This window comes from Pleurodeles waltl, chromosome 10 (genome assembly GCF_031143425.1).
Source record: "Pleurodeles waltl isolate 20211129_DDA chromosome 10, aPleWal1.hap1.20221129, whole genome shotgun sequence".
Lineage (NCBI taxonomy): Eukaryota > Metazoa > Chordata > Amphibia > Caudata > Salamandridae > Pleurodeles > Pleurodeles waltl.
Window position 1 is genome coordinate 6,273,498 of NC_090449.1, and position 12,159 is coordinate 6,285,656.

General features: G+C 52.9%; 1 protein-coding gene across 4 annotated transcripts in view; it reads right to left on the bottom strand.

Moving 5' to 3' along the window:
• LOC138260874 (membrane-associated guanylate kinase, WW and PDZ domain-containing protein 1-like) overlaps window positions 1-3,669 on the bottom strand; it is a 420,255-nt gene extending 416,586 nt beyond the window's left edge. For 3 of the 4 annotated variants that reach the window (XM_069209316.1, XM_069209315.1, XM_069209318.1), the window contains exon 1: window positions 3,430-3,669. The gene's annotated coding sequence lies outside the window, so the exon portion shown is untranslated. The remainder of the gene's footprint in view (window positions 1-3,429) is intronic. The other variant, XM_069209317.1, reaches the window with a different exon arrangement.
• Between the last annotated feature and the right edge of the window lie 8,490 nt (window positions 3,670-12,159).

A 12,159-nucleotide genomic window follows, 5' to 3' on the forward strand; every position in this document is an offset into this window, starting at 1 on the left:
CTAACCAGGCCCCAGCACCAGTGTTCTTTCACCTAAAATGTACCATTGATCCCACAATTGGCACACCCTGGCATCCAGATAAGTCCCTTGTAACTGGTACCTCTGGTACCAAGGGCCCTGATGCCAGGGAAGGTCTCTAAGGGCTGCAGCATGTATTATGCCACCCTAGAGACCCCTCACTCAGCACAGACACACTGCTTACAAGCCTGTGTGTGCTAGTGAGAACAAAATGAGTAAGTCGACATGGCACTCCCCTCAGGGTGCCATGCCAGCCTCTCACTGCCTATGCAGTATAGGTAAGACACCCCTCTAGCAGGCCTTACAGCCCCAAGGCAGGGTGCACTATACCATAGGTGAGGGTACCAGTGCATGAGCACTGTACCCCTACAGTGTCTAAGCAAAACCTTAGACATTGTAAGTGCAGGGTAGCCATAAGAGTATATGGTCTGGGAGTCTGTTTTACACGAACTCCACAGCACCATAATGGCTACACTGAAAACTGGGAAGTTTGGTATCAAACTTCTCAGCACAATAAATGCACCCTGATGCCAGTGTACATTTTATTGCAAAATACACCCCAGAGGGCACCTTAGAGGTGCCCCCTGAAACTTAACCGACTGTCTGTGTAGGCTGACTAGTTCCAGCAGCCTGCCACACTAGAGACATGTTGCTGGCCCCATGGGGAGAGTGCCTTTGTCACTCTGAGGCCAGTAACAAAGCCTGCACTGGGTGGAGATGCTAACACCTCCCCCAGGCAGGAGCTGTAACACCTGGCGGTGAGCCTCAAAGGCTCACCCCTTTGTCACAGCACCGCAGGACACTCCAGCTAGTGGAGTTGCCCGCCCCCTCCGGCCCGGCCCCCACTTTTGGCGGCAAGGCCGGAGAAAATAATGAGAATAACAAGGAGGAGTCACTGGCCAGTCAGGACAGCCCCTAAGGTGTCCTGAGCTGAGGTGACTCTAACTTTTAGAAATCCTCCATCTTGCAGATGGAGGATTCCCCCAATAGGGTTAGGATTGTGACCCCCTCCCCTTGGGAGGAGGCACAAAGAGGGTGTACCCACCCTCAGGGCTAGTAGCCATTGGCTACTAACCCCCCAGACCTAAACACGCCCTTAAATTTAGTATTTAAGGGCTACCCTGAACCCTAGAAAATTAGATTCCTGCAACTACAAGAAGAAGGACTGCCCAGCTGAAAACCCCTGCAGCGGAAGACCAGAAGACGACAACTGCCTTGGCTCCAGAAACTCACCGGCCTGTCTCCTGCCTTCCAAAGATCCTGCTCCAGCGACGCCTTCCAAAGGGACCAGCGACCTCGACATCCTCTGAGGACTGCCCCTGCTTCGAAAAGACAAGAAACTCCCGAGGACAGCGGACCTGCTCCAAGAAAAGCTGCAACTTTGTTTCCAGCAACTTTAAAGAACCCTGCAAGCTCCCCGCAAGAAGCGTGAGACTTGCAACACTGCACCCGGCGACCCCGACTCGGCTGGTGGCGATCCAACACCTCAGGAGGGACCCCAGGACTACTCTGATACTGTGAGTACCAAAACCTGTCCCCCCTGAGCCCCCACAGCGCCGCCTGCAGAGGGAATCCCGAGGCTTCCCCTGACCGCGACTCTTTGAACCTAAAGTCCCGACGCCTGGGAGAGACCCTGCACCCGCAGCCCCCAGGACCTGAAGGACCGGACTTTCACTGGAGAAGTGACCCCCAGGAGTCCCTCTCCCTTGCCCAAGTGGAGGTTTCCCCGAGGAATCCCCCCCTTGCCTGCCTGCAGCGCTGAAGAGATCCCGAGATCTCTCATAGACTAACATTGCGAACCCGACGCTTGTTTCTACACTGCACCCGGCCGCCCCCGCGCCGCTGAGGGTGAAATTTCTGTGTGGACTTGTGTCCCCCCCGGTGCCCTACAAAACCCCCCTGGTCTGCCCTCCGAAGACGCGGGTACTTACCTGCAAGCAGACCGGAACCGGGGCACCCCCTTCTCTCCATTCTAGCCTATGCGTTTTGGGCACCACTTTGAACTCTGCACCTGACCGGCCCTGAGCTGCTGGTGTGGTGACTTTGGGGTTGCTCTGAACCCCCAACGGTGGGCTACCTTGGACCAAGAACTAAGCCCTGTAAGTGTCTTACTTACCTGGTAAACCTAACAAAAACTTACCTCCCCTAGGAACTGTGAAAATTGCACTAAGTGTCCACTTTTAAAACAGCTATTTGTGAATAACTTGAAAAGTATACATGCAATTTTGATGATTGGAAGTTCCTAAAGTACTTACCTGCAATACCTTTCGAATGAGATATTACATGTAGAATTTGAACCTGTGGTTCTTAAAATAAACTAAGAAAAGATATTTTTCTATAACAAAACCTATTGGCTGGATTTGTCTCTGAGTGTGTGTACCTCATTTATTGTCTATGTGTATGTACAACAAATGCTTAACACTACTCCTTGGATAAGCCTACTGCTCGACCACACTACCACAAAATAGAGCATTAGTATTATCTATTTTTACCACTATTTTACCTCTAAGGGGAACCCTTGGACTCTGTGCATGCTATTCCTTACTTTGAAATAGCACATACAGAGCCAACTTCCTACAGTCTCTCTGTCCCATGCTACTGCCCCCACAGCCTGTCTCTGTCTCCATCCATGGGTCTCTCTGCCCCATGTTCCTGCCCCCACAGCCTGTCTCTGTCTCCATCCATGGGTCTCTCTGCCCCATGCTTCTGCCCCCACAGTCTGTCTCTGTCTCCATCCATGGGTCTCTCTGCCCCATGCTCCTGCCCCCACAGCCTGTCTCTGTCTCCATCCATGGGTCTCTCTGCCCCATGCTCCTGCCCCACAGCCTGTCTCTGTCTCCATCCATTGGTCTCTCTGCCCCATGCTCCTGCCCCACAGCCTGTGTCCGTCTCCATCCATGGGTCTCTCTGCCCCATGCTCCTGTCCTCATCGCCCTGTCTCTCTGCCCCATGCTCCTGCCCCACAGTCTTTCTCTCTGCCCCATGCTCCTGCCCTCACAGCCTGTCTCTTTCTCCATCCATGGGTCTCTTTGCCCCATGCTCCTGCCCCACAGCCTGTCTCTGTCTCCATCCATTGGTCTCTCTGCCCCATGCTCCTGCCCCACAGCCTGTGTCCGTCTCCATCCATGGGTCTCTCTGCCCCATGCTCCTGTCCTCATCGCCCTGTCTCTCTGCCCCATGCTCCTGCCCCACAGTCTTTCTCTCTGCCCCATGCTCCTGCCCTCACAGCCTGTCTCTTTCTCCATCCATGGGTCTCTCTGCCCCATGCTCCTGATCTCATCGCCCTGTCTCTGTCTCCATCCATGGGTCTCTCTGCCCAATGCTTCGCCCCCCACAGCCCTGTCTATCTGCCCCATGAATCTGCCCCCACAGCCTGTCTCTGCCCCGCCCCCTGCCCTTCCTCTCACTCACCTCCCGTTCATCGGATTACCCAGATCCAGGCCTCCCGCGGTCCTCATGCTGCACCGGACTGGCACTGCCCACCTGCCCCCTGGAGCACGGAAAGCCCCCACTGCCCCGGATACCCCAAAGGCAGGAGGCAGGTATCCTAGCAATGAGCACATCGCAGGGTTACCATGGCAACGGCAGATCCGGGCCGAGGATGCTGCAGGCCGGACAACTCTCAGGAGTGACAGCTCCAGGCAGCAGGAGTGACAGGTGAAGCCACGAATAAGGAGAGGTCCCCGGAGGGGGCGGGGCAGAGCCAGGACTGACAGCTCCAGTCAGCTGGAAGAAGATGGTCTGGAGGGGCGAGGCCGAGCCAGGAGTGACAGCTCCAGCTAGCATTAAGGAGGGGCTGGGGGGGTGGGGGGCGGGCCGAGTCAGCAGCGACTACTCCAACCACCAGTAAGGAGAGGACCCGGGAGGGGGCGGGACAGAGACAGGAGTGACAGCTCCAAACACCAGTAAGCACCAGTAAGGAGAGGGTTCAGGAGGGGGCGGGCAGAGTCAGGAGTGGCTGCTTCAAGCACCAATAAGAAGAAGGGGGAAAGGAGAGGGTGGGCAGAGTAAGAAATGACAAGTTCATTTAGTACTCAAGGGACAAAGGCACCAGGAGAGGGCGGGATGGAAGGAGAGTGACAGGCCCAGTAAGCAATAAGACAGCAGGGTTCCCAGCTCAAGGCGGGACAGTGCCAGGAGTGACTTATGCTGCATCCAAGGAGAAGCCTTTATTCACAGGGCAGGGTAAAGTCAGGACGGACACCTCCTGCCACCAATGGGAAAGCAGAGAGCCTGGAAGAGGGCGGGACATTGTGATGAGTGGCAACCTCAGCACCAATGTCACCCCAGAGATCAGAGAAGGGTGTGTGCAGCCCAGTAATATGCATTCAGCATTGCTAATCATGCAAGGGTTGCCAAAGTCTGCTTGTCTTGAGACACTGTTTGTACATGTATGATGGCTAGGGTTCCATGGTGGTGGAGTCCACAGACAGGTTTTCTGGCCTGGGCAGTGCCAGGTCTTGTCTCTGTGCCTGGGAGGTGCTCATGCCCGGTGGTTCTGCCATCTACCCCGGCCGCCCAGCAGCCCTGGCATCTCCAGGTCTGTGGTTGCCTTGCCACAACCTGTCTCTGACTCGCATCTGATGCAATGCACAGAGGGAGTGCCATCTTGTGTGACCCCCATGCTGTGCTGTTTGCAGCCTCCCCCGTTGTGTGACCCCCATGCTGTGCTGTTTGCAGACCCCCCGTTGTGTGACCCCCATGCTGTGCTGTTTGCAGCCCCCCTCTGTTGTGTGACCCCCATGCTGTGCTGTTTGCAGCCCCCCTGTTGTGTGACCCCCATGCTGTGCTGTTTGCAGCCTCCCCCGTTGTGTGACCCCCATGCTGTGCTGTTTGCAGCCCCCCTGGCTGTGCTGTTTGCAGCCCCCCGTTGTGTGACCCCCATGCTGTGCTGTTTGCAGCCCCCCTGTTGTGTGACCCCCATGCTGTGCTGTTTGCAGCCCCCCTGGCTGTGCTGTTTGCAGCCCCCCGTTGTGTGACCCCCATGCTGTGCTGTTTGCAGCCCCCCTGTTGTGTGACCCCCATGCTGTGCTGTTTGCAGCCTCCCCCCGTTGTGTGACCCCCATGCTGTGCTGTTTGCAGCCTCCCCCCGTTGTGTGACCCCCATGCTGTGCTGTTTGCAGCCCCCCTGTTGTGTGACCCCCATGCTGTGCTGTTTGCAGCCCCCCGTTGTGTGACCCCCATGCTGTGCTGTTTGCAGACCCCCCCCCCCCCCCTCTGTTTCTCAGGTCTGCACGGGGGTGCCTCTGGGTCTCTGCAGCCCCTGCCTGTGTCTGGTCACTGTGTGTGTTCGGTGTTTTTAGCCCTCGCTGGGGGTCCTGCGAGGTTGCAGCCCCTGTGTGGGGGCCTCCAACGTGCCATCTTCGGTTGTGTTCTTCCCACGTTGTCTTGTGTGTAGTGCACACGAGGTGCCCACCGCATTACCTTCTCACACTCACCCAAACGTGACGACTCTGGAAGATTACTGTCACAAAAGGGACAAGACGCATAGTAGAAAAGGGCAGCCCCCCCTAAACGAGAGCTACCTCATGAACACAGCATAGTTGTTGGAAAACTGCCCACATTGTTGAATGTCTCTTCACTCTCTCCAGAACTCCCTACACTATTAAATGTCTCAGCACTCTCCAGAACTCCCTGCACTGCTGGATGTCTCAGCGCACTCTCCAGAACTCCCTGCACTGTTGGATGTCTCAGCGCACTCTCCAGAACTCCCTGCACTGCTGGATGTCTCAGCACTCTCCAGAACTCCCTGCACTGCTGGATGTCTCAGCGCACTCTCCAGAACTCCCTGCACTGCTGGATGTCTCAGCGCACTCTCCAGAACTCCCTGCACTGTTGGATGTCTCAGCGCACTCTCCAGAACTCCCTGCACTGCTGGATGTCTCAGCGCACTCTCCAGAACTCCCTGCACTGCTGGATGTCTCAGCGCACTCTCCAGAACTCCCTGCACTGCTGGATGTCTCAGCGCACTCTCCAGAACTCCCTACACTGCTGGATGTCTCAGCGCACTCTCCAGAACTCCCTGCACTGCTGGATGTCTCAGCGCACTCTCCAGAACTCCCTGCACTGCTGGATGTCTCAGCACTCTCCAGAACTCCCTGCACTGCTGGATGTCTCAGCGCACTCTCCAGAGCTCCCTGCACTGCTGGATGTCTCAGCGCACTCTCCAGAACTCCCTGCACTGCTGGATGTCTCAGTACACTCTCCAGAACTCCCTGCACTGCTGGATGTCTCAGCGCACTCTCCAGAACTCCCTGCACTGCTGGATGTCTCAGTACACTCTCCAGAACTCCCTGCACTGCTGGATGTCTCAGCGCACTCTCCAGAACTCCCTGCACTGCTGGATGTCTCAGCGCACTCTCCAGAACTCCCTGCACTGCTGGATGTCTCAGTACACTCTCCAGAACTCCCTGCACTGCTGGATGTCTCAGCGCACTCTCCAGAACTCCCTGCACTGCTGGATGTCTCAGCACTCTCCAGAACTCCCTGCACTGCTGGATGTCTCAGCACACTCTCCAGAACTCCCTGCACTGCTGGATGTCTCAGCGCACTCTCCAGAGCTCCCTGCACTGCTGGATGTCTCAGCGCACTCTCCAGAACTCCCTGCACTGCTGGATGTCTCAGCACTCTCCAGAACTCCCTGCACTGCTGGATGTCTCAGCGCACTCTCCAGAACTCCCTGCACTGCTGGATGTCTCAGCACTCTCCAGAACTCCCTACACTGCTGGATGTCTCAGCGCACTCTCCAGAACTCCCTACACTGCTGGATGTCTCAGTACACTCTCCAGAACTCCCTGCACTGCTGGATGTCTCAGCGCACTCTCCAGAACTCCCTACACTATTAAATGTCTCAGCACTCTCCAGAACTCCCTGCACTGCTGGATGTCTCAGCACTCTCCAGAACTCCCTGCACTGCTGGATGTCTCAGCGCACTCTCCAGAGCTCCCTGCACTGCTGGATGTCTCAGCGCACTCTCCAGAACTCCCTAGACTGTTGAATGTCTCAGCGCTCTCTCCAGAACTCCCTACACTGCTGGATGTCTCAGCGCACTCTCCAGAGCTCCCTGCACTGCTGGATGTCTCAGCGCACTCTCCAGAACTCCCTAGACTGTTGAATGTCTCAGCACACTCTCCAGAACTCCCTACACTATTAAATGTCTCAGCGCACTCTCCAGAACTCCCAACACTGTTGAATGTCTCAGCGCACTCTCCAGAGCTCCCTGCACTGTTAAATGTCTCAGCTCTCTCCAGAACTCCCTGCACTGTTGAATGTCTCAGCGCACTCTCCAGAACTCCCTGCACTGTTGAATGTCTCAGCGCACTCTCCAGAACTCCCTGCACCGTTGAATGTCTCAGCACTCTCCAGAACTCCCTACACTGTTGAATGTCTCAGCGCTCTCTCCAGAACTCCCTACACTGCTGGATGTCTCAGCGCACTCTCCAGAGCTCCCTGCACTGCTGGATGTCTCAGCACTCTCCAGAACTCCCTACGCTGATGAATGTCTCAGCACTCTCCAGAACTCCCTACACTATTAAATGTCTCAGCACTCTCCAGAACTCCCTACACTATTAAATGTCTCAGCACTCTCCAGAACTCCCTGCACTGCTGGATGTCTCAGCGCACTCTCCAGAACTCCCTGCACTGATGAATGTCTCAGCACTCTCCAGAGCTCCCTGCACTGTTAAATGTCTCAGCTCTCTCCAGAACTCCCTGCACTGTTGAATGTCTCAGCGCACTCTCCAGAACTCCCTGCACTGTTGAATGTCTCAGCGCACTCTCCAGAACTCCCTGCACCGTTGAATGTCTCAGCACTCTCCAGAACTCCCTACACTGTTGAATGTCTCAGCGCACTCTCCAGAACTCCCTGCACCGTTGAATGTCTCAGCACTCTCCAGAACTCCCTGCACCGTTGAATGTCTCAGCGCACTCTCCAGAACTCCCTGCACCGTTGAATGTCTCAGCTCTCTCCAGAACCCCCTGCACTGTTGAATGTCTCAGCGCACTCTCCAGAACTCCCTACACTGTTGAATCTCTCAGCGCACTCTCCAGAACTCCCTGCACTGTTGAAACTCTCAGCGCACTCTCCAGAACTCCCTACACTATTGAACAGATGTGAACTAAATCACCTGAGGAAGGAATATTAGGGACACCTTTGCCCTTCATAGCTGGCTTCACTGTTCCATCCTTTCCTTCTCCTTTTCAACTCTTCATTTTTTTGTACATAATTCTCTCTCGTAGGAACCCTAGCGTTGGACATGCTAGTTTCTCTTTTAGCTACGAAGAACCAAGTAATGAAGCAAGTTTTCGCTCTCCTAAAAGCTCAAGCAGAGCAACCCTAGTGACCAAGTTAGAATTGGTTCTTAAGGAAGTAATATTGCTTGCAATGTCTCATTCCATTTGTTCCCACTTTGCACACTCACACACTGTAGCAAAATGGCTCCCTGTTGCAGTTACCCCCCACTTTTTGCCTGATACTGATGATGACTTGACTGAGAAGTGTGCTGGGACCCTGCTAACCAGGCCCCAGCACCAGTGTGCTTTCACTAAAAATGTACTATTGTTTCCACAATTGGCACACCCCTGGCACACAGATAAGTCCCTTATAAAAGGTACCAGTGGTACCAAGGGCCCTGTGACCAGGGAAGGTCTCTAAGGGCTGAAGCATGTGTTGTGCCACCCTAAGGGACCCCTCACCTAACACATGCACACTGCCATTGTAGATTGTGTGTGTTGGTGGGGAGAAAAAGGCAAAGTCAACATGGCATCCCCCTCAGGGTGCCATGTACACAAAATACTGCCTGTGGCATAGGTAAGTCACCCCTCTAGCAGGCCTTACAGCCCTAAGGCAGGGTGCACTATACCACAGGTGAGGGCATAGGTGCATGAGCACTATGCCCCTACAGTGTCTAAGTCAATTCTTAGACATTGTAAGTACAGTTGTGGCCATATTAAGTATATGGTCTGGGAGTTTGTCAAAACGAACTCCATGGCTCTATATTGGCTACACTGAATACTGGGAAGTTTGGTATCAAACTTCTCAGAATAATAAACCCACACTGATGCCAGTGTTGGATTTCTAAACAAAAATGCACACAGGGTGCATCTGAACCCAGAAACAAAGCCTGCTCTGGGTGGAGGTGCATCACACCTCCCCCTGCAGGAACTGTGACACCTAGCAGTGAGCCTCAAAGGCTCAGGCTTCATATTACAATGCCCCAGGCCACTCCAGCTAGTGGAGATGCCAGACCCCTGGACTCAGCCCCCACTTTTGGCGGCAAGTCCAGGGGAGATAATGAGAAATGAAGGAGGAGTCACAACCTCAGCCCGGTCCACCCCTAAGGTGACCAGAGCTGAAGTGACCCCCCCCTTCCTTGGTAAATCCTCCATCTTGTTTTGGAGGATTTAGCCAGTAGGATTAGGGATGTGCTCCCCTCCCCACAGGGAGGAGGTACAAAGAGGGTGTAGCCACCCTCAGGGACAATAGCCATTGGCTACTGCCCTCCCAGACCTAAACACACCCCTAAATTTAGTATTTAGGGTCGACCCTGAACCCAGGCTTTTAGATTCCTGCAACATGAAGAAAGGAGAAGGACTGCTGACCTGAAAACCCCGCAGAGACAACGGAGACAACAACTGACTTGGCCTCAGCCCTACCGGCCTGTCTCCAGACTCAAAGAACCTGCACAGCAACACACCCAACGGGACCAGCAACCTCTGAGGACTCAGAGGATTGAGCTGCACCTAAAGGACCAAGAAACTCCTGAGGACAGCGGCTCTGTCCAAAACTGAAACAAACAAACCATCTTTAAAGAAGCCTCCAGCCTCACTCCGGAAGCGCGAGTCTTCACACTCTGCACCCGACGGCCCCGGCTCATGTCCAGAAGAATCAAAACTGCAGAGAGGACCCCCAGGCGACTCAAATGACGTGGACACCCTAAGTCAACCTCACTGCACCCCCACAGTGACGCCTGCAGAGAGGATCCAGAGGCTCCCCCGACTGCCCGGTAACAAAGGAACCTGACGTCTGGACAAAGCACTGCACCCGCAGCCCCCAGGACCGAGAGGAACCAACTACTGGTGCAGGAGTGGCCATCAGGCGGCCCTCATCCTAGCCCAGTCGGTGGCTAGCCCGAGAAGCCCCCCTGTGCCCTGCCTGCATCGCCAGAGTGACCCCCGGGTCCCTCCATTGATTCCTATCTACAACCCGATGCCTTGTTCACACACTGCACCCGGCCACCCCTGTGCCGCTAAGGGTGTATTTTGTGTGCCTGTTTTGGAGCCCTCCAGTGCTCTTCAAAACCCCCCTGGTCTGCTACCTGCTAGCAGACTAGGACCGGAACACCCCTGTTCTCTCTAGGTGCCTATGCTATTTGGGCCCTACTTTGACCTCTGCACCTGACCGGCCCTGTGTTGCTGGTGCTGGGTGTTTGGGGTTGACTTGAACCCCCAACGGTGGGCTGCCTACGTCCAGGAGACTGAACCTGTAAGTGCTTTACTTACCTGAGATACTAACTATTACTTACCTCCCCCAGGAATTGGTGACTTTTGCAGTGTCCACTTTTAAAATAGCTATTTGCCATTTTTGCCAAAACTGTGTACGTTAGGAGCTTTACAATGGCCTCCTTTAAGAAGATGAAAACATCAGTTTGTCCTGTCTCCCATACTGACTGTGCACTTTCTTTAAAACAGACTTGGGGGTTCAGCAACTTTGTAAGTCCTAAAACAGAGGTGAATTGTTCTTTAGAGCTAGGATGGGGAGCGTTGAGATTCGGGCCCACATGGCTCAGCTTGGGATTAGTCCTCTCTTTTGATACAGTATGTCCCAAGTACTTCATTATTCACAAACAAACCTATATTTTTTTCTAGTTTGAAGGTCAAACTTTTCCCTATAATTCCAGGAGAACCATCACCAGGTTGGTATCATGTCACACGAAGTCCCTGCCAACCACTAGAATGTCATCTTGGGACGCCACTGCCCATCTATGCCTTTCACCGGTTATCACTCCTTCAAAGACTGAAGTCCAAACACTGTCTGCTTGTACTGGAACATGTCTTCTAAAGCCACAGCAGCAGTAAGATGTCTTGTGTCCTCATCCACTACTGCCTGGTGATACGCACTTGTGAGATTTAAAGTTGAAAGTAGCCTTGGGCACTTGAGGTTGGAAGCATCATGAACATACTTGGATGCAGGCTCCGCTCAACCCCTAGGGCATTGTTGAGTTCGTGTAAATTGACGTAAACACATAGGTCTCCAGAACTTTTACGTGAAATAACAATTAGAGCAACCAACAAGGAAGACTCAACAGGTTTGCTAACGCAGATGTTTTAATTAGAAATTATTAATGAAGGTTTACATATTTTGAATAGTGACTTATGTAGAAAAATAATGTGCACGTTTGAAAATGAGACCTCAAAGAATGGCCACCAGTATTCACGAAATGTACTAAATAATGATTAATCCATATGAAATATTGAAAATGTATTAGATTAATGTAATAATATGTCATATTAAGGGTTGTGAATAATTTTGTTGCTTATTAATTGTAGGCCTTAACTTAGCGAGTGCTCTGGCCTAGTTTTGCCAGACCTCATGCAGAAGCTGTATTTCTTAGTGTTTAATACAAAACGCTGACAGGGTGAACTAACTGTGAAATGCTGATTGTTTTAATAAAATGCTTAGCAGAGTCTTTCTATGAGAACCGACGGACAATAGATGAGGTCTCTCGTAAAGTAACTAAATGTGTGTAAAGTGTGCAAAGGGTTCTTTCCCAGGACGTGAACAATGAAGACACTGACTGGAGACGAAGATGCAACAAAATTGATACCTGACGAGCCGGATGATGAGAACATCGTAAAGCAGACCAATCAACGACATGTGAACTGTGAAATATTAGAATTCATAGATTTGGTAAAGGGAAATTATTGGGTAGGGTAATAACATACGATTAATTGACCAATTGGAAATTGGTGGATGGTTTAGAGAATTTGATAAAACAACGTGACAGAGAGAGACTTTTTCAGATTTACTGCAATATTGAGAAGAAGAGATTTGAGATTCTGTCATTGGGCTCATACTCTCTGACCGAGAGCCTGATGCGTTGCTGATCCACTGATGGCCTGAGGACGAAGACTGATTCTGCT